The sequence below is a fragment of the Hyperoodon ampullatus genome (genome assembly GCF_949752795.1).
Source record: "Hyperoodon ampullatus genome assembly, chromosome: 5".
Classification (NCBI taxonomy): Eukaryota; Metazoa; Chordata; class Mammalia; order Artiodactyla; family Ziphiidae; genus Hyperoodon; species Hyperoodon ampullatus.
The window spans coordinates 45,594,975-45,618,958 of NC_136918.1; the positions used below are offsets into that span (position 1 = coordinate 45,594,975).

The window sequence follows — 23,984 nt, forward strand, 5'->3', positions numbered from 1 at the left end:
ACAACTAGGACCTTGCTCTGGATTAAGCTTTGGCTTAAGGGAATTTTATGGCTGATTTGATCTTCTATCCAGACCACTAAAACTTTCTCCACATGAACCATAAGGCTATTTTGCTTTCTTATCATCATTTGTATGTTCACTGAAGTAGTGCTTTTAATTTCCTTTAAGAACTTTTACTTTTCATTCACAACCTGGATAACTGTTTGGCACAAGAGGCCTAGCTTCTGACCTATCTTGGCTTTTGACAAGACTTTCTCACTAAGCTTAATCATTTCTAGCTTCTGATTTAAAGTGAGAGATGTGTGACTCTTCCTTTCACTTGAACACTTAGAGGCCACTGTAGGGTTATCAACTGGCCTAACTTCAAAATTATTGTTTCTCAGGGAATAGGGAGGCCCAAGGAGAGGAAAAGAGACGGGGGAACAGCTGGTAGGTGGAACAGTCAGAACACACACATTTATAGATTAAGTTTGCCATCTTACATGAGTGCAGTTTGTGGCACCCCAAACAATTACAATAGTAATATCAAAGATCACTGATCGGGCTTCCCTGGTGGCGCAGTGGTTGAGAGTCCACCTGCCGATGCAGGGGACACGGGTTCGTGCCCCAGTCCGGGAAGATGCCACATGCCGTGGAGTGGCTGGGCCCGTGAACCATGGCCGCTGAGCCTGCGCGTCCAGAGCCTGTGCTCCGCCATGGGAGAGGCCACAACAGTCAGAGGCCCGTGTACCGCAAAAAAAAGAAAAAAAAAAAAAAAAAGATCACTGATCACAGACCAACATGCAAATAATAATAAAAAGTTTGAAATACGGTGAGAATAACCAAAATGTGGCACAGAGATGCAAAATGAGCAAATGCTGTTGGAAAAATGGTGCCAAAAGACTCGCTTGATGCAAGGTTGCCACAAACCTTCAATTTGTAAAAAAAATGCAATATCTGAAAAGTTCAATAAAGAAAAGCACAATTAAATGAGGTATGCCTGGACCATTTACCAACATAGATTATCTTCTGGCAATAACAATTTTCAATTAATTTTGAAGAATTCAAGTCATACAGTTCTCTGACTATAATAGAAAGAAATTTGATATCAATAACAGAAAGATTTCTGGAAAAATTCTCAAATATTTAGGAACTTACACACTTCCAAATAACACTTGGATCAAAGAAGAAATCAAAAGGAAATTGATCCTTTTTAAAGACACTCATAGGGCTTCCCTGGTGGCACAGTGGTTGAGAGTCCACCTACCGATGCAGGGGACATGGGTTCGTGGCCCGGTCCGGGAGGATCCCACATGCCGCGGAGCGGCTGGGCCCGTGAGCCATGGCCGCTGAGCCTGTGCATCTGGAGCCTGTGCTCCGCAACGGGAGAGGCCACAACAGTGAGAGGCCCGTGTAATGCAAAAAACAAAAAACACCCATAATCATGAAGAAACAAGATCTGAATAGGCCAATCACTATTAAGAAAACTGAATCAGTAATAAAAAACTTCCCAACAAAGAAAAGCCCAGGACCAGATAGTTTCATTGGTGAATTCTATCAAACATTTGAAGGAGAATTAACGCCAATCCTTCTCCAACTCTCCCAAAAAATTGAAGAGGAGGGAACTCATCAGGAGGTCAGCATTAACCTGAGAAATATCCCTGATGAATACAGATGGAAAAATCAATGACAAAATACTAGCAAACTGAATTCAATAGCACATTATAAGGTTCATGTATAATGATCAAGTGGGATTCATGTGATGCAAGGAGGGTTCAACATATACAAATAAATAAATGAGATATACCACATTAACAGAATTAAGGGAAAAAACTGCATGATCATCTTAACTGATTCAGAAAAAATCATCTTGCAAAATTCAGCACCTTTTCATTATAAAAACACTCAACAAACTAGAATTAAAAGAAAACAACATTAACATAAAGCCTATATTTAAAAAAGCAGCTTAAACCATACTCAATGGAGAAAGACTGAAAGCATTTCCTCTAAGATCAGAAATAAGACAAGAATGCCTGCTTTTACTAATTCTATTCAACATAGTGTTGGGAGTCCTAGCCAGAGCAATTCAGCAAGAAGAATAAAAGGCATTAAAGTGGGAAAAAAAAAAAAACAAGCAAAACTTTCCCTGTTTACAGATGGTATGCCCTTATACGTGGAAAACTCTAAATTTATATTCCACAGAAAAAGCTGTTAGAACTAATAAACAAATTGGGCAAAGTAGCATGATATTAAAAAACATATAAAAATCAGTTGTGTTCTGATAAACCAACAACAAACAACCCAAAAAGTAAATGAAGAAAACAAATCTATTTACTACAGCACCAAGAAGAATAAAATATTTAGGAATAAACATAAGTAAGCAGGCAAAAGACTTACACACTGAAAACTACAAAATATTGCTGAAAGAAATTAAAGAAGATGAAGATAAATAGAAAAACACCCTGTGTTCATGGATAGGAAGACTAAATATTGTGAAGATGTCCATACTACCCAAAGTAACCTAGAGATTCAGTGCAATGCCTATCAACTGCAATGGCAATTTATGCAGAAATAGAAAAATCCAACCTAAAATTTATATGCAATCTCAAGGGACCCTGAGTAGCAAAAACAATCTTAAAAAAGAAAAAAGTTGGAGGTCTCACATTTCTTGATTTCTAAACTTACTACAGAGCTACAGTAATCAAAACAGCATGCTACATGGCATGCCTCAGGCTGTTGCAATGTCAAGCTGTCCTCTGCAGCCCCAGGCTCACCCTGCAATCCATACCTGTCCCTGCCCCCAGCCTGAGTGAGCCAGAGTGCCCTAATCAACTTCTCCTTTAACCCCCTCCACCAGGAAGCCTACACAACCCATGGAACCAACCTTACCCACTGGGGGCAGACACCAAAAACAACTGGAACTACGAACATGCAGCATGTGAAAAGGAGACCCCAAACACAGTAAATTAAGCAAAATGAGAAGAGAGAAACACACACCAGTTGAAGGAGCAAGGTAAAAACCCACCAGACCAAACAAATGAAGAGGAAATAGGCAGTCTACCTGAAAAAGATTTCAGAATAATGATAGCAAAGATGATACAAAATCTTGGAAATAGAATGGAGAAAATACAAGAAATGTTTAACAAGGACCTGGAAAAACTAAAGAGCAAACAAACAATGATGAACAACACAATAAAGAAAATTAAAGATGCTTGAGAAGGAAACAATAGCAGAATAACTGAGGCAGAAGAACGGATAGGTGACCTGGAAGATAAAATAGTGGAAATAACTACTGCAGAGCAGAATAAAGAAAAAAGAATGAAAAGAATTGAGGATAGTCTCAGAGACCTCTGGGATAACATTAAATGCACCAACATTTGAATTATAGGGGTCCCAGAAGAAGAAGAGAAAAAGAAAGGGACTGAGAAAATATTTGAAGAGATTATAGTTGAAAACTTCCCTAATATGGGAAAGGAAATAATTAATCAAGTCCAGGAAGTGCAGAGAGTCCCATACAGGATAAATCCAAGGAGAAACACGCCAAGACACATATATATCAAACTATCAAAAATTAAATACAAAGAAAACATATTAAAAGCAGCAAGGGAAAAACAACAAATAATATACAAAGGAATCCCCATAAGATTAACAGCTGATCTTTCAGCAGAAACTCTGTAAGCCAGAAGGGAGTGGCAGGACATATTCAAAGAGATGAAAGGGAAAAACCTACAACCAAGATTACTCTACCCAGCAAGAATCTCATTCAGATTCGACAGAGATATTTAAACCTTTACAGACAAGCAAAAGCTGAGAGAGTTCAGCACCACCAAACCAGCTTTACAACAAATGCTAAAGGAACTTACCTAGGCAGGAAACACAAGAGAAGGAAAAGACCTACAATAACAAACCCAAAACAATTAAGAAAATGGTAATAGGAACATACATATTGATAATTACCATAAATGTAAATGGATTAAATGCTCCCAACAAAAGACACAGATTGGATGAATGGATACAAAAACAAGACCTGTACATATGCTGTCTACAAGAGAGCCACTTCAGACCTAGGGACACATACAGACTGAAAGTGAGGGGATGGAAAAAGATATTCCATACAAATGAAAATCAAAAGAAAGCTGGAGTAGCAATTCTCATATCAGGAAAAATAGACTTAAAAATAATGACTATTACAAGAGACAAAGAAGGACACTACATAATGATCAAGGGACCAATCTAGGAAGAAGATATAACAATTGTAAATATTTATGCACCCCACATAGGCGCACCTCAATACATAAGGCAAATACTAACAGCCATAAAAGGGGAAATCGACAGTAACACAATCACAGTAGGGGACTTTAACACCCCACTTTCACCAATGGACAGATCATCCAAAATGAAAATAAATAAGGAAACACAAGCTTTAAATGAGATATTAAATAAGATGGACTCAATTGATATTTATAGGACATTCCATCCAAAAACAACAGAATACACATTTTTCTCAAGTGCTCATGGAACATTCTCCAGGATAGATCATATCTTGGGTCACAAATCAAGCCTTGGTAATTTTAAGAAAATTGAAATCGTATCAAGTATCTTTTCCAACCAGAAAACTATGAGACTAGGTATCAATTACAGGAATACATGTGTAAAAAATACAAACACATGGAGGCTAAACAATACACTACTGAATAACCAAATGATCACTGAAGAAATCAAAGAGGAAATTAAAAAATACCTAGAAACAAATGACAATGAAAACACAATGACCCAAAACCTATGGGATGCAGCAAAAGCATTTCTAAGAGGGAAGTTCATAGCAATATAATCCTACCTTAAGAAACAATAAACATCTCAAATAAAGAAGCTAAACTTACACCTAAAACAATTAGAGAAAGAAGAACAAAAAACTTCCAAAGTTAGCAGAAGGAAAGAATTCATAAACATCAGATCAGAAATAAGTGAAAAAGAAATGAAGGAAACAATAAGAAAGATCAATAAAACTAAAAGCTGGTTCTTTGAGAAGATAAACAAAATTGATAAACCATTAGCCAGACTCATCAGGAAAAGAAGGCAGAAGACTCAAATCAATAGAATTAAAAATGAAAAAGGAGGGCTTCCGTGGTGGCGCAATGGTTGGGAGTCCGCCTGCTGATGCAGAGGACATGGGTTTGTGCCCCTGTCTGGGAAGATCCCACATGCCGCGGAGCGGCTGGGCCCGTGAGCCATGGCTGCTGAGCCTGCACGTCTGGAGCCTGTGCTCTGCAGAGGGAGAGGCTGCAACAGTGAGAGGCCCACATACCACAAAAAAAAAAAAAAAAAGAAAGAAAGAAAGAAAAAGGAGAAGTAACAACTGACACTGCAGAAATACAAAGGATCATGAAAGATTACTACAAGCAACTACATGCCAATAAAATGGACAACCTGGAAGATATGGACAAATTCTTAGAAAAGCACAACCTTCCGAGACTGAACCAGGAAGAAATAGAAAATATAAACAGACCAATCACAAGCAGTGAAATTGAAACTGTGATTAAAAATCTTCCAACAAACAAAAGCCCATGACCAGATGGTTTCACAGGCGAATTCTATAAAACATTTAGAGAAGAGCTAACACCTATCCTTCTCAAACTCTTCCAAAATATAGCAGTGGGAGGAACGCTCCCAAATTCACTCTATGAGGCCACTATCACCCTGATACCAAAACCAAAGATGTCACAAAGAAAGAAAACTACAGGCCAGTATCACTGATGAACACAGATGCAAAACCCCTCAACAAATACTAGCAAACAGAATCCAGCAGCACATTAAAAGGATCATACACCATGATCAAGTGGGGTTTATCCCAGGAATGCAAGGATTCTTCATTATATGCAAATCAATCAATGTGATACACCATATTAACAAACTGAAGAATAAAAACCATATGATCATCTCAAGACATGCAGAAAAAGCTTTTGACAAAATTCAACACCCATTTATGATAAAAACCCTCCAGTAAGTAGGCATAGAGGGAACTTACCTCAACATAATAAAGGCCACATATGACAAACCCACAGCCAACATCGTCCGCAATGGCGAAAAACTGAAACCATTTCCACTAAGATCAGGAACAAGACTTAGTTGCCCACTCTCACCATTATTATTCAACATTGTTTTGGAAGTTTTAGCCACAGCAGTCAGAGAGAAACAGAAATAAAAGGAATCCAAATCAGAAAAGAAGTAAAGCTAGCCCTGTTTGCAGATGACATACTATACATAGAGAATCCTAAAGATGCCACCAGAAAACTACTAGAGCTAATCAATGAATTTGGTAAAGTAGAAAAATTAATGCACAGAAATCTCTTGCATTCCTATACACTAATGATGAAAAATCTGAATGTGAAATTATGGAAACACTCCCATTTACTACCACAACAAAAAGAATAAAATACCTAGGAATAAACCTACCTAGGGAGACAAAACACCTGTATGCAGAAAACTATGACACTGATGAAAAAAATTAAAGATGATACAAATAGATGGAGAGATATACCATGTTCTTGGATTGGAAGAATCAACATTGTGAAAATGACTCTACTACCCAAAGCAATCTACAGATTCAATGCAACCCCTATCAAACTACCACTGGCATTTTTCACAGAACTAGAACAAAAAATTTCACAATTTGTATGGAAACACAAAGGACCCCGAAGAGCCAAAGCGATCTTGACAAAGAAAAATGGAGCTGGAGCAATCAGGCTCCCTGACTTCAGACTATACTACAAAGCTACAGTAATTAAGACAGTATGGTACTAGCACAAAAATGGAAATATAGATCAATGGAACAGGATAGAAAGCCCAGAGATAAACTCATGCACATATGGTCACCTTATCTTTGATAAATGAGGCAAGAATATACAATGGAGAAAAGACAGCCTCTTCAGTAAGTGCTGCTGGGAAAACTGGACAGCTACATGTAAAAGAACGAATTAGATCACTCCCTAACACCATATACAAAAATAAAATGAATTAAAAACCTAAATGTAAGGCCAGAGACTATAAAACTCTTAGAGGAAAACATAGGCAGAACACTCTATGACATAAATCACAGCAGGATCCTTTTTGACCCACCTCCTAGAGAAATGGAAATAAAAACAAAAATAAACATATGGGACCTAATGAAACTTAAAAGCTTTTGCACAGCAAAGAAAAGCATAAATAAGACAAAAAGACAACCCTCAGAATGGGAAAAAATATTTGCAAATGAAGCAATTGACAAAGGACAAATCTCCAAAATTTACAGGCAGCTCATGCAGCTCAATATCAAGAAAACAAACAACCCATCCAAAAATGGGCAGAAGACCTAAACAGACATTTCTCCAAAGAAGATATACAGATTGCCAACAAACACATGAAAGAATGCTCAACATCATTAATCATTAGAGAAATGCAAATCAAAACTACAATGGGATATCATCTCACACCAGTCAGAATGGCCATCATCAAAAAAGGCACAAACAATAAATGCTGGAGAGGGTGTGGAGAAAAGAGAACCCTCTTGCACTGTTGGTGAGAATGTAAATTGATACAGCCACTATGGAGAACAGTATGGTGGTTCCTTAAACAACTAAAAATAGAACTACCATACGACCCAGCAATCCCACTACTGGGCATATACCCTGAGAAAACCATAATTCAAAAAGAGTCTTGTACCACAATGTTCATTGCAGCTGTATTTACAATAGCCAGGACATGGAAGCAACCTAAGTGTCCATCGACAGATGATTGGATAAGGAAGATGTGGCACATATATACAATGGAATATTACTCAGCCATAAAAAGAAACGAAATTGAGTTATCTTTAGTGAGGAGGATGGACCTAGAGTCTGTCATACAGAGTGAAGTAAGTCAGAAAGAGAAAAACAAATACCGTATGCTAACACATATATATGGAATCTATGAAAAAAAAATGGTCATGAGAACCTAGGGGCAGGATGGGAATAAAGATGCGACCTATTAGAGAATGGACTTGAGGACAAGTTGAGGGGAAGGGTAAGGTGGGATGAAGTCAGAGAGTGGCATGGACATATATATACTACCAAATGTAAAACAGATAGCTAGTGGGAAGCAGCCGCATAGCACAGGGAGATCAGCTCGGTGCTCTGTGACCACCTAGCGGGGTGGGATAGTGAGGGTGGGAGGGAGACGCAAGAGGGAGGGGATATGGGGATATATGTATATGTATAGCTGATTCACTTTGTTATAAAGCAGAAACTAACACACCACTGTAAAGCAATTATACTCCAATAAAGATGTTAAAAAGTAATAATAATAATAATTTTAAAAAAGAGACATGCACCCCAGTGTTCACTGCAGCACTATTTACAATAGCCAGGACATGGAACCAATTTAAATGTCCACTGACAGATGAATGGATTACGAAGATGTGGCACATATATACAATGGAATATTACTCAGCCATAAAAAGAAACAAAATTATTTGTAGTTAGGTGGATGGACCTAGAGTCTCTCATGTGGAGTGTGGTAAGTCAGAAAGAGAAAAACAAATACCATAGGTTAACACATATTTATGGAATCTAAGAAAAAAAAACATTTCTGAAGAACCTAGGGACAGGACAGGAATAAAGATGCAGACGTAGAGAATGGACTTGACATGGGGAGGGGGGAAGGGTAAGCTGGGACGGAGTGAGAGGAGTGGCACTGATATATATACACTGCCAAATGTAAAACAGATAGCTAGTAGGAAGCAGCCGCATAGCACAAGGACATCAGTTCGGTGCTTTGTGACCACCTAGAGGGGTGGGATGGCGAGGGTGGGAGGGAGATGCAAGGGGGAGGGTATATGGGGATTTATGTATATGTATAACTGATTCACTTTGCTATACAGCAGAAACTAACACACCATTGTAAAGCAATTATACTCCAATAAAGATGTTGAAAAAAAAGAAAGAAAAAAAGGCAATAGGAGCCTATTAAGAATAATTTTATGCCAATAAATTTGATAAATGAAACGGATACTTCCTTAAAAACTACTTATAAAAATGGACCCAAGATAAAAAAGAAAATATGAATAGCCCTATATTTATTAAAGAAATTGAATTTTTTATCAAACTTTCCCACAAAGAAAACTCCAAGTTCACATCGTTTCAGCAGTGAATTCTAGCAAATATTAAGTACACAGAGACTAAGATATGAAATCAGAATATTTACTTATTAACTTATAAGGAAAAATAATTATTACATGTAGTTCAATAGATACTAGATACCATCTATCTACAATGATGTAGAAGAGATATGAGTACTGGGAGAGCAACTGGACTCAAGTTCTCAAGCCTGTTCCAATTCTAACAGTTTAATTCTAACAGCCTACAGTATATAATGATAAAGACATTTCCTATCACTGTGGCATCAATCTATTCAAACAGGACCATGTTGCAGTCTTTTATGCCTTTGCCCTCTGACTTTCAGAATAACTTTAGAAAACATACCTCAGCTCAGGGATCAAAACTGCTGGCTGTACAGACTGTCCTTTAAGATTTAGCAGGTCTGCAAAAATTAGACTTGAAAGTCTTTCCTTTAACATACAATGACATTAATACTCTGGAATTTACTCCAGATGTATGATGTAGTTTGCTGAATGTGATCCAATTTTAACTCCTGGTATGCTCTTTTTGAAAAGGAAGAAAATAGATTTCAAAGCAAAGTAGATATTTAAGCTTAAAAAAAATGAACTCATAAAAGGATCTACAGACTTTTTAAAACAAGCCAAAAACTAGACGTGGTGCTGGACAATTTATCTGAGAAAGCTGTTCTCTGGAGAATAAGTCAGAGAGTGTTTGAAGTGGCAACAGAAATGGTTCAGCATCACTTACGAAAGGTCTTATTTTTCGTTTAAAAGGATTCCTTCTGGAAATGCCTCAGGCAATGCAGCTTAAAAGACACTTTACATCCAGGTGTGCAGAACACTAGATCTGGGGATATGGATGATATATTAAGCCAAGGCCTTAATAATGCTGAACTTTTGTGATCTTTGTTAATAAAATGATTCCTAACTTAGAGAAGCAATCTGATCTGAAGTTTGATAGCAATAGGAATATCTTCCTTATCACCTTGCTTTTTTAAAAACAAGCCTTGATTTTTCTGATTACCAAAGGAATACTGTTCATGAATGAAGAAGAGATATGGGAACATATGTATATGTATAACTGATTCACTTTGTTATAAAGCAGAAACTAACACACCATTGTAAAGCAATTATACTCCAATAAAGATGTTAAAAAAAAAGAAATACAAAAGAGCAAAATAAAGCAAATAAAAATGACAATCCAACCACACAGCAATAACTACTATTAACATTTGGAATCACACAGCTTTGTGATCTTTGCATGTAACATATTGAGAGTTTATTTCACCATATCAATGTTCTCTGACAACATGATATTTCATGGCTATAAAGCAGTCCATTCATTGCGTACATATAACATAACTAATTTAACCAAGTATTAGGAAACTATTGGGACATTTAGGTTGTTTTCAATTTTTTATTTAAAAAATGCTGTCATAAACATCCTTGTGTAACACTCGGTACACACTCTTCATGTGTTACTTTCATTGCACAGCTTCTTCTAAATCCCTACTTCTAAGAGTGTAGACATTTATAAATATATATTGCCAGTTCTCCTCCTGACAAGTAAAATATATCCACAAATCCTTTTATTATAATTCTAAAATCCAAAAAGCTCTGAAATCAAAAGTACTTTTTAAAAACTTTTGGCACCAAAAGTTATGACTTCAAAACCTAACCTGAAGTGAGGCTATTTATAGTCTTTATTTATCCCACGTAAGCATTTGATTATGGGATGCTGCCCTAGACCCCACTGGGAATGTTATGTAACATACAATATAAGCACCGTATTACCGTTCTTTAGTACTTTAAAGATGCCATTTATTGTCACTTGGCCTCTCCTCCCCACCCCCTTTTTATCAGAAATCAGTCATCATTCTTATTATTGTCTTTTCTTTGGCTGCTTTTAAGATTTCCTTTTTATCTTTGGTTTTGGCAGTTTGACCAAGATGTGTCTGAGTGTGGTTTTCTTTGTACTTATCCCACTAGCAGTTTGCTGAGTTTTTGGACATACGGGTTAATGTTTTTCACCAAATGTGGGAAATTTTCAGTCACCCCCACCCACTTCTCTCTCTCTCCTCACCAGTGATACGTATGTTAGGACTTCTTGATATTGTTTCACAGGTTACTGAGAGCTCTCTTCACTTATTTTCAATCTTTTTAGTCTCTGTGCTTCTATTAGGATTACTTCATTGAACTCTCTCCAAATTTACAGATAACATTTGTCTCAGTGTTAAAAATGCTGTTGATATCTAATGAAATTTTCATCTTATTTTTTTAACTCTAGAATTTACATTTAGTTTTATTTTTATAGTTTCCATTTATCTGCTGAGATTTCCCTATGTATCCAATCATTCTGCTGATCTTTTTCCTCTAAATCCTTTAACTTATTTATAATTTCTATTTTAAAGTCCTTGACTCCCAATTCCAATATCTAGGTCATCCACAGATCTGCTTCTATTGATGTTTTTCTCTTGATTTTAGGTTATATTTTCCTTCTTCCTACTGATCCTGTAATAGTTTGGCCTTTGGCTTTGTTAGAAAGGATTTATTTTACTTTTGCCCTTAGTCTTAGGGTGGCCCTTAGTCATAAGGCATGGTCCTTCTGAAGTTTCAATACAAAACCTGAGATATTTATCAATCCCTCAAATTTGGCAGGGCTTGCACTCAAATTCAGCACTATGCACTTGCTGATATCTCTGCTCAGTGCTTTAGTCCTCCTGACGCTATTTTCTGCATGGTTTCTTGAAGCATTGTTTGTGTATGTGCAACTTAAAAACCTGTAAAAAGAATTTAGGGCTCCCTCCTCCCTGGCTCTCTTCCTTCTGAGATGGCCTCTCTCAATTTACAACTGCTTTGGTAGTCTTGAACTCTGTTTCTTCATCCAATAAGAATACTACTATAAGCTCTTTTCCCCCAGTTCTCCAAGACAAACTGAAATGTGTGATAAAGGGAAAAAAAACTCATTAAATGTAGAGCTCCTCTAGTTTGCTTCCCTTATTTCAAGGTTTGTGTTCTCTAAGGTTTCTGCCTGCTCCTGGTTGCTCTCTAAACAATACTTTGTCTATATAATTGTTACTGGTAGAAGGGTTGTCCAATACAGGCTGCCCTGCCCTTATTGGAATTGGAACTCCGTATTAAGTTTCTTCAAATATTTTTTCTGTCCTATCCCTTCCCCTACTTCTTCCAGAACTCCAATTACATGTATATCTTGCTAGTTGAAGTTGTTCTGTAGTTCACAGTCATTCATTTCTTTTCAGTGTGTGTTTGATTTGGGATAGTTTCTATTGCTATACAGTCAAGTTCACTAATCCTTTCTTCTGCAATGTCCACTATGCTGTTAATCCCATCTACTGTATTCTTCATCTCATACATTGTAGGTTTAGTCTCTAGAAGTTTGGTCGGCTCTTATGTTCAATCCTTCCTCTAGTTTCTTGAACGTATGCAATATAACTATAATAACTGTTTTAATGTTCTTATCTACTAATCCTATCATATGTGTCATTTCTGGGTCTATTTCAATGGATTGGTTTTATTAATTCATAAGTTAATTTTAATATATCCTTTCTTATAACTTGTGAGTAGAAGACACGAAAACAGAAACTGAAAAAAAATTAAATGAAGGCATTGTGTCCTAGTGTGAAAAATCTGGGATTTAGTCAAAGTGATTTTTTTTATGGCTGCTTTTTAAAATTTATTTAAACATCTTTATTGGAGTATAATTGCTTTACAATGGTGTGTTAGTTTCTGCTTTATAACAAAGTGAATCAGCTATACATATGCATATATCCCCATATCTCCTCCCTCTTGCGTCTCCCTCTGACCCTCCCTATCCCACCCCGCTAGGTGGTCACAGAGCACCGAGCTGATCTCCCTGTGCTATGCGGCTGCTTCCCACTAGCCATCTATTTTACATTTGGTAGTGTATATACGTCCATGCCACTCTCTCACTCTGTCCCAGCTTCCCCTTCCCCTTCCCCGTGTCCTCAAGTCCATTCTCTAGTAGGTCTACGCAGACCTACATACTGTTTTCACCATGCCTCAATGAGACACTAAAAAAGATTTATGTTTTCATCCTGGTGGAAAGAAGGAAGGGATGGAGGGAGAGAGGGGAGAGTTAATTACTTTCTCAAGCTCATGTAATAAGGCAGAGGTCAGTTCTAGAGCCCAAGCCTTGTGACATCCTATGTTCTTTTTTCATGAGAGTACTCATTACTTAATTAATAAGATTTACCTAATGCTCTTACTAGTTTCTGTCATTCTCTGCCATTAGTTTCTGTCATGCTCTGTCATTCTCTGCCATTAACTTCAGCTAATATTCCAATCTATAGCACAGTTGTACATACATAGTAGATACATCCCCTAATAGGAGTTTCTTTCTTTTGGTTGTAGAGCACAAGGGAAGGCAGGGAATTGTTTTTTTAAGACTATTTTTTTAAAAGCAGTTTTAGGTTCATAGCAAAATTAAGAGGAAGGTACAGAGATACTACATATGTGGCATGCTTCACAGATGTATAGCTTCCCCTATTGTCAACATCTCCCACCAGAGTGGTGCATTTGTTATAACTGATGACACATTACACTGACACATCATTATCAGCCAAAGTCCACAGTTTACATTAGGGTTCACCCTTGGCATTGCACATTCTATGGATTTGGACAAAGGCATAATGACTTATATCCATCATTATATCAATAGTATCATACAGAATATTTTCACCACACTAAAAAATCCTCTGTTCTGTTTCTTCACCCTTCCCCCACAACCACCCCTGGCAACCAGTGATCTTTTTTACTGTCTCCATAACTTGCGTGTTCCAAAATATCATGTAATCGATTTTTTTTCTCCTTTTTATGACCTGTATTTTCCTGCTTTCTTGCATGCCTTGTAATATTTGATCAAATTCCAGGCACTGTGAATTCTACTTTGTTTGGCTAGATATTCCTGTAATCCTTAACATAATCTTGAACTTTGTTCTGGGATGTTGTTAAAATACATAGAAATAATTTGATCTCTTTAGATTTTGCTTTTAAGTTTTGTTATGTGGGATCAAAACAGCAGCTAGTCTAGGGTTAACTTTTCCCCCAATATTGAGGTCAAACGCTTACTTAGTACTCTCAATGCTGCCCTGTGAATTATGACATTTTCCAGGTTGCAGTATTCCTGGCTATATATGAATTTGGGGCACTGCTACCTCTAATACTTTTGGGTGCTCCTTTTTCTGGCCTTGAGTCATTTACTCACAAACATGAGTGGGTCAGTATTCAACTCAAGGTTGCCTTCTGCAGATCTCTGAAGCCCTCTCTCTGTGTGGCTCTCTCCTGTGAACTCTAGCCCTTGTTTTCCCTGGACTCCCTGCTCTGTCCAAAATCAGAGATACTGATGAGCTCTGTCTTGGTTCTCCCTCCCTGTGCAGTGGCTTGGAAACTTTCCTCCAGCAGTACTTTAGTACATCATTTGTTTATTGTCTCTCAAGGGTTATTCTCCTTCACGGCTTGAGGTCCAATGTCTTGAGAACCATTCTTTTATATATTTTGTCCATTTCTCCCCCAAAAGACTCTTAGTGAAATGGAAGTCTCTGTAGGTATACCTTTCTTTTTTTTCCTTATATTTATTTTTTATACAGCAGGTTCTTATTAGTTATCTATTTTATACATATTAGTGTATATATGTCAGTCCCAATCTCCCAATTCATTCCACCACGACCCACACCCGATTTCCCCCCTTGGTGTCCATACATTTGTTTTCTACATCTGTGTCTCTATTTCTGCCTTGCAAACTGGTTCATCTGTACCATTTCTCTAGATTCCACATATATGTGTTAATATACGATATTTGTTCTTCTCTTTCTGACTTACTTCACTCTATATGACAGTCTCTAGGTCCATGCACGTCTCTACAAATGACCCAACTTTGTTCCTTTTTATGGCTAATATCCCACCATATACATGTACCACATCTTCTTTAACCATTCGTCTGTTGATGGGCATGTAGGTTGCTTCCATGACCTGGCTATTGTAAATAGTGCTGCAATGAACATTGGGGTGCATGTGTCTTTTTGAATTATGGTTTTCTCTGGGTATATGCCCAGTAGTGGGATTGCTGGCTCATATGGTAATTCTATTTTTAGTTTTTTAAGGAACCTCCATACTGTTCTCCACATTGGCTGTATCAATTTACATTCCCGCCAACAGTACAAGAGGATTCCCTTTTCTCCACACCCTCTCCAGCATTTGTTTTAATTTATTTTATTTATTTTTGGCTGCATTGGGTCTTCGTTGCTGCGCGCAGGCTTTCTCTACTTGTGGCGAGCGGGGGCTACTCTTCATTGCGGTACATGGGCTTCTTGTTGAGGTGGCTTCTCTTATTGCAGAGCATGGGCTCTAGGCGTGTGGGCTCAGGAGTTGCGACGCTTGGGCTTAGTTGCTCCGTGGCATGTGGATCTTCCCAGACCAGGGATTGAACCCGTGTCCCCTGCATTGGCAGGCGGATTCTTAACCACTGCGCCACCAGGGAAGTCCTCCAGCATTTGTTGTTTGTAGATTCTCTGATGATGCCCATTCTAACCGGTGTGAGGTGATACTTCATTGTACTTTTGATTTGCATTTCTCTAATAATTTGCGATGTTGAGCAGCTTTTCATGTGCCTCTTGGTCATCTGTATGTCTTCTTTGGAGAAATGTCTATTTAGGTCTTCTGCCCATTTTTTGACTGGGTCTTTTTAATATTGAGCTGCATGAGCTGTTTATATATTTTGGAGATTAATCCTTTGCCCATTGATTCATTTGCAAATATTTTCTCCCATTCTGAGGGTCTTTTAGTCTCGTCTACAGCTTCCTTTGCTGTGCAAAAGCTTTTAAGTTTCATTAGGTCCCATTTGTTTATTTTTGTTTTTATTTCCATTACTCTAGAAGGTGGGTCAAAAAAGATCTTGCTGTGATTTATGCCAGAGTGTTCTTCCTATGTTTTCTTCTAAGAGTTTTATAGTGTCTGGTCTTACATTTAGGTCTTTAATCCATTTTGAGTTTATTTTTGTGTAAGGTGTTAGGGAGTGCTCTAATTTCATTCTTTTACATGTAGCTGTCCAGTTTTCCCAGCACCACTTATTGAAGAGACTGTCTTTTCTCCATTGTATATCCTTGCCTCCTTTGTGATAGATTAGTTGACCATAGGCTCAGTAGTTGTGGCACAATGGCTTAGTTGCTCCACAGCATATGGGATCTTCCCAGACCAGGGCTGGAACCTGTGTCCCCTGCATTGGCAGGCAGATTCTTAACCACTGTGCCACCAGGGAAGTCCCTGCATTAGTATTTTTAATGTATGCCAGTTTAATATGTATTTTTAAAACTTTGCCAGTTTAATAAGTTTTTTTAAATGGCATCATATTGCTGTTTTAACTGGTATTTCTTTTTTTTTTAATTTTTATTTATTTTTGGCTGTGTTGGGCCTTCGTTTCTGTGCGAGGGCTTTCTCTAGATACGGCGATTGGGGGCCACTCTTCATCGCGGTGCGTGGGCATCTCACTATCGTAGCCTCTCTTGTTGCGGAGCACAGGCTCCAGACATGCAGGCTCAGTAGTTGTGGCTCACGGGGCCAGTTGCTCCGCGGCATGTGGTATCCTCCCAGACCAGGGCTCTAACCCATGTCCCCTGCTTTAGCAGGCAGATTCTCAACCACTGCGCCACCAGGGAAGCCCCACTGGTATTTCTTTGATCGCTGGTGAAGTTCAACATTTTTTCACATTTTATTGGACACGAAAACTTTTTTATGCCCTTCGCCCATATTTCCAGCAAAGCTTTAGTTCTACGCAGAGACTGGAAACACTTTCTTGGTACTATTGTCTTCCTTCGGTCCCTTGGACACAAGCGTTTTCTGGATCAAAGGGAAGTGACCAAATTTATAGAATCTTAAGAATCTGAATGTTACACTGGTCTGGCAAAGAGGTGAAGACTTGGACAGTAATAGGGGTGTGGCTGTCTATCCATTTTCCACAGTCACAATCAATAGATGGTATGAATTCCCTTGTTTTAAATCCTTTTTATTCTTACTTTAAGAATATAAACTAAACTCTTCACCAGAGTCTTACATTCTAATAAGGATCTGGCCCGCCTATCGCTTAAACCTCATTCCTCGCTATGTTCCTCTTTAGTCACTATGTTCCAGACATCTTTTTTCAGTTCCATGAACAAGTCATTTCCCTCCTCAGTTCCTCTGTGCTTGCTGTTCTCTTTTGCTTGGAATGTTCTTGCCAGGTCTGGTAGCATCTTATTTTCATCTCTGCAGATAGATATTCCCTGACCACCCAATAAAAAGTAGGTTTCCCTTCTGTTATTCTTCCTATAACATTCTATTCTTTCCCCTCATAGCACTCACATACCTATCACAATTTGAAATTATATGTTTGATAGTTTGTTTACTTAATTACTGTCTAGCTCTCTTACTAGATTGTAAGCTACATGATGTTAGGAACTATTTTGTTGTTGTTGTTCACCAGTGTATACTTGGTACCAAGAATAGTGTTTGGTCCAAAGTAGGCATATATTATATATTGGCTGAAGTAATGAATCACTTAATACTAGGGTATAATAACAAGATTATTGGAAAATGGGCAATAATCTCCTCAAACAGATTCATTTATATTAGGATTGTTTATCACCTCTCTGCACTTCCGAGACATATTAATCTTCATTTAATTTGTAAGTTTAATTTAGAAGATAGTCTTTTGAGAAATGCTGCTATCACCAAAAATGGAAATCTCATTTTTTAGCATTTAATTTGAATCTAACATATTTATAACAGGGAGCTAATACTCTTTAAAAACGGACAAATGAAAACAGGGCATTAATACCAGTGTTTCTATTTCATTAAATGGCATGTAAAACAAATCTCCAATTTATAGTGGGAATCCAAAATCAATAAGCAATGCTTAATGGTTAATAGAAAATTATAACCAGTGAGCACAAATGTCATTTACTGAATAATTTCTTCGAAGCTGTAAATACTTTCATCTGACTTTATTTGTAAATTTATCCCAAAAGACAAAACATTTTCTTAGACAATTCTAAAAACCAAGAAATAAAACCAACTCCAAGTACCAGGGAAAATATCAGCTTATTTCTTTTAATTCTTTCCTTTTGTGATTATTAAAGGATGAGTAGGCAGCTATATGTTTACTGATAAGTGATGATATATCCAATTCTGAAAAGATATCAAGCAATACATAATAAGACTTTCTAATGAGTCTCCAAATGCTCTTGGTTTTTGAAGTTTTAAAAGGAATAACAACTGGAATGTTTCTGGCACCTAATAATGTGTTAGCTTATTACTATCTCTCAAGAACTCTAAACCCTGTTAATAATATACTAATGTTAAAACTAAAATCTAGTAAATCTTCAATTATACTTCTTTGAATTTATATCAAGTTGCTGTTGACCAAGAATTATTATTTTTAAGATGAATAGCAAGTTAATTTCTTCTAATGCAAATCAGTGCCAATTAAGATTTGCTACTGTAAGTTATTTGCTACTATACATTTAATAAAAGAATAATCTAAGATAAAATTACTCCTATTCTATTCTATTCTATTGGAATAACATTTGTTGAGAAAATATAATAGCATGATGAGAACTTCAGTTGAAATTAGTTTCTCAAATGTATTTTATCTGGGAGTAATATATAGCAAAAGCAAAACAGAAAATCAGACTTTCAAGGTCTACTCTTTGGACCTATATTTCAGATTGAGCTACTGTAAACCTGAGGTGGGGCAGGGGAGTGGAGATAAGGAAAGAAAGAAAGAAATTTGGGTTATTTCTTTTCATTTGCTTTCAAAGAATAAAATGCTTATTCCAAAGGAAAGCAGGCTTTCTGGGGGAATAACTCCAATCATGTCTGTGCAGACCTGTTGGGAGGCAATTGATGTGTCACATTTTGTTTTTCACCAGTTGTGAAAAACAGAAATGAGATTAAGAGAGGCAAGAAGAAAGACTTTACCCACCAAACCACAGTTTTGAGGGTAACTGTTGCATCCTGTTGAGTCAGAGTCAGTAACTGAAGATGTAAAAGTCAATCATCTCAAGTCCTGGAAAAGGATGAAATAAAAAGCTATTTGACAGAAGGACCACATTACAAGGGCAGTGTAAAGCTTCAAATGTATTCAGTATCTACTGAGGGTAGGAAGCAACAGGTGGACGCTGACCGGCAACCTCAGCTTGATTTTGAAGTCACTGGGACACATACCTCTGCTTCTCTCCATGCACTCGTTAGGAACTTAATAACCAAGGGTGAAAGATTTTCAAAGGAAATTAAAAGAGCAAAGTAGAACTTTCATGAAATTAAGTTTGATAAAAACCATCATATATAGAATTAGTATTTTCATTTTAAATTCTCTTACAATTAAAAATGTGAATGGCTCATACAATAGTAAGAAATCTTAAGTTAGCACAGCCAACATAGTATAGATATATTTTAAAAATCAGCTTTGTCAGGTTTCAATAAAGCCAGAATGCTAAAAATATAACAGATTGGAGGCAGGAAAACTGAGGGTGATGACAATTCTAAAAACTTGAATTCAAATACTGGCCCTCCCTCTCTTAGCTACATACAGTTCCTTCAGCTAAACTTGTTGTGAAGATTAGCATAAACACATCTAAACCATGTATTTGATAAATTTCATTTTCTCTTTCCTTGCATTATCAACCCACTAGATCTTTTTACAATATCTTAGCTAGAAAAACAAAGGAGACAGACAGCTAGAGGAAAATTTAAGAAATCCAAGGTAGTTCTCATTCTATTTTGCTTCATTAATTAGGAAGCATCAAACAGAGATTTTCAAGAAGATCTGATCAGTAATCTCACTTGGGTTTTCCTAAAGAATGAAAAGGTTGAGTGACCTCTCCTGCCCTGCAGAATGGGATAGCCTCAGAAATAAAGCTGTCTTTGACATATAGATCCAATTTCAAAATAATTTCCCTTTTCTTGATGCTCTGAGAGCAGGCAGGCAGGAAGTCAATGAAACAGATTACTGTCTTTCTTGTGTGAGGTGTGGGGATGTGGAAACACAGCAACTAATGTAGTATAAATGTCTTCAAAATTCAACACCCTTTCATGGAAAAAATCCTCAACAAAACATGGAATAAAAGGAAACTTCCTAAACATGATATAAAGATTACACACAAAAAGCCTACAGTTAACATTATACTTAATAATGAAAAACTGAATACTTTCTCCCTATAATCAGTAACAAGACAAGGATGTCTATTCTTACCATTCCTATTCAACGCTGTACTGGAGGCCAATGCAACAAGGTGAGAAAAAGAAATAAAAGGTATAAAATTGGAAAGGAAGAAATAAAACAGTCATTATTTGCATTTGATATGATTGTCTATGTATAAAATACCAAAGAATCTACAAAAAAGTACTCGTACTAATAAGTAAGCTTAGTAAGGTCACTGGTCACTAGATAAAAGAGCAACATGCAAAAATAAATTGTATTTTTATATTCTAGGAATGAACAATTAGAAATTGAAATATAAAACAGGGACTTCCCTCGTGGTCCAATGGTTAAGAATCTGCCTTCCAATACAGGGGACGTGGGTTCGATCCCTGGTCAGGGAACTAAGATCCCACATGCTGTGGGGCAACTAAGCCCACGCACTGCAACTACTGAGCCCACGTGCTCTAGAGCCCATGCACCACAACTAGAGAGTCTGAGCGCCGCAACTACTGAGCCTGCACATTCTGGAGCCTGTGTGTCACAACAAAGAGCCCACACGCCGCAACAAAAGATCCCGCATGCCGCAATGGTGGTCCCATGTGTCACAACTAAGACCTGACGCAGCCAAATTTAAAAAAAAGAAATATAAAACAGTAAAATATATAATAGCATCAAAAGCCATCAAATACTTATAAATGAATCTTACAAAACTACCACAAGATTTATATGCCAAAAACTATAAAACACTGATGAAATGAATCAAAGAAGATTTAAATAAAGTGGGAGCTATACCATGTTAATGGATTGGACTCAATATCACTAAGATGTCAACTCTCCCCAGTTGATCTATATATTCAACACAATCCCAATAAAATCCAAGCATGATTTTTTTTTTGTAGAAATTGACAGGCTGATTTTTAAATTTATATGGAAAAGCAAGTAGAATAGCCAAATGTTAGAAAGAAGAACAAACTTTGAGGACTCACTACCTGATATCCAGATTTACTATAAAGACACAGTATTGGAGCAAGGATAGATACATAGATCAATGGAACAGAATAGAAAGTCTAGAAATAGACCCACATATACATGGTCAATTGATTTTTGACTAAGGTACAAAGGCAATTCAATGGATAGCCACATGCACAAGAAAGAACCTCAATCCTTATCTCACATGCTATTAAAAATTAACTCCAAATGGATCAGTGGTTGCCAGGGATTGGAGGGTGGAGGAAAAGGCTGACTACAGAGAACTATGGGGGACCTTTGAGGGAGGTGATGATACTGTTCTATGTCTTGATTGTAAAGGTGGTTGCCAAAACTTGCAGAAAGTGAATTTTACTGTTTATAAATTATGTATTAAAATACATAATTGCGTATATAATTGTGTTTTTTAAAAAAAGGAAAAAAGTCTATTTTAGCCTCTGAGGACTATCTAGGAAGAAAGAAAAACATCTAATTGGTAATATCCAGGCAATAATCACAAGTTATTTATCAACAGGATGTAACTGAAACAGAAAAAAACACTGAAGTGCCCCAAGATGTAAAGCCTTAAGTATCTGCATAAATAAGATTCCCCCATCTGCATTTGAATTCAGCTTGGAAAGATTTTAGAAATCACAGGACCTGTTTTTCCTTTCCTAAATGCAAACAAGGAAGCATTCTGGATGACTAACAAAATTTTCAATCCAGAAACATATTGAACATCTTTATCTGTATGTCCTGCAGACAGCTCTAACTCCAACAATGAATTCTTTGTCTTATTCCCAAATATATTCTTTGTTCATTGTTTTCCATCTCAGTAAATGGTACCACCATGCATTTGAGTTTAAACAAGAAATCTGGGTGTTATCTTTGACTCCTCCCTGTCTTATCTCCCCCACCAACCAATTTATTTATCACCAAGTCCTGATAATTCTACCTCTCAAATATAGGATCTCTGCTGTAAAGCAGAAAAGAGTACAGAACTAGAACCTGAGCATAATTGAATCTAGACGGTGAAAGACAGTGGTATGAGATGAAGTTAGTGAGGTAGGCAGGGACCATATTAATTATTTTGATTTTGTACTCATCTCAAACACATCTCAAATATGTACTCTTTTCTCCATCCCAACTTCCACCATCCTAGTACAAGTTACAATTCCTTTCCTCAAAATTATTTCAATATTCTTGGTCTCCCTACATCCATTCTTGTTTCCTTTTCAATTCATTTTCTGCACTGCAGTTCTTTTAAAAGTACTATTCTGAAAAAAAAATACTATTTTGATCATATCATATCATTCCTTCTTTAAAGCCCTTCAATGTCTTCGTGTTTCTTTACCACAAACATAAAAATAATTAATATGGTCCCTGTTTACCTATTAATTTCATTTAATACCATTCTTTCACCCTCTAGATCCAATCATACTCAATGCCTAGTTCCAGCAGAGATGCTTTGTTTGTTCTATATATTGTTCCCTGACTGGAATACTCCTCCTTCTGCCTACCCTTGTGCTTAAACTTTATCTTCTTTTTTTCCTTCAGAGGCAGCTAACATGGCATTTTGAGGAAGTCTTCCATGACCTCTCATGTCTAGGTTAGGTCTACTCATTATCTGCTCTTACGGCACAGTTCATCTGTAAGTACTTGTGGTATAATAAAAAATATTATTTGGTCTTTGTCCCTGGTTCCTGTCTCGTAGTTCCTAAAACTCTTGGACTCTCCTGAGTGAAAAGAGTGCCTTTTGAATGCTAATGAGACGACTGGTACCTGGGGACCCCTAGATAGTTTCAGGATGGCAGCTGGTCACCAAAAGATCAAGCCATGACTAGATGGTTAGAACTTTCAGTTCTCCCCTCCCTGTCCTTCCCCCAATCCCATGTATGGGGAGGAAAGAGGGGCTAGATATTGAGTCTAATCACTAACAGCCAGTGATTTAATCAATCATGGCTATGTAATGGAACTTCCAATAAAAAACCCTAAATATTGAGGTTCACGGAGCTTTTGAATTGGTGAGCACACTGATATACTGGGAAGATGGTATGCCAAGAGAGGGCACTGAAGCTTCGGGCACCCTCTTCCCCCCATGCCTTGCCCTATGCACTTCTTTCACATGGCTATTCCTGAGTTGTATCCTTTATAATAAATGGGTAAACGTAAAGTGAGTTGTTCTGGTGAATTATCAAACCTGGGGGAGTGGGTCATGGGGACCCCTAAACTTGTAAGTCAGATAGAAGAGCATGTCGTCTGGGCACCCCATTTGTAACTGGTGTCTGAAGTGAGGACAGTCTTATGGGAATGAACCTTTAAACCTGTGGAGTCTGACGGTAATTCCTGGTGGTTAGTGTCAGAATTTAATTGCATTATTGGACATCCAGTTGGTATCCAAAGAACTGACAGAATTGGTGTCAGAACTGATGGTGGAAAAGACACCAACTATTCAGTGTCAGAAAGGATTTAAGAACACTTTCTGAAAATCTGTTTATAATTTCATTGGTCATAAACTCTAAAAGACAAATGTCCTGTCTATAATTGTATCCCCAGCACTTAGCACAGTGCCTGGCACACAGTTCCATTATCTATTGGATGAATATATAAACTAATGCCTATCACTGGAGTGCAGAAATTCTGTCAACTGTTACCTAGGAGAAGCTAGGTCAGGGTTTTTTTTCCCTGGGTCTGATT

The 23,984-nt window shown here is 37.3% G+C and overlaps 1 protein-coding gene across 2 annotated transcripts in view; it reads right to left on the reverse strand.

The window, feature by feature from the left end:
• The window catches only part of VPS8 (VPS8 subunit of CORVET complex), a gene marked incomplete at its 5' end in the record, with an annotated part of 289,040 nt that overhangs the window by 57,245 nt on the left and 207,811 nt on the right, over positions 1-23,984 (reverse strand). The window lies entirely within an intron of this gene.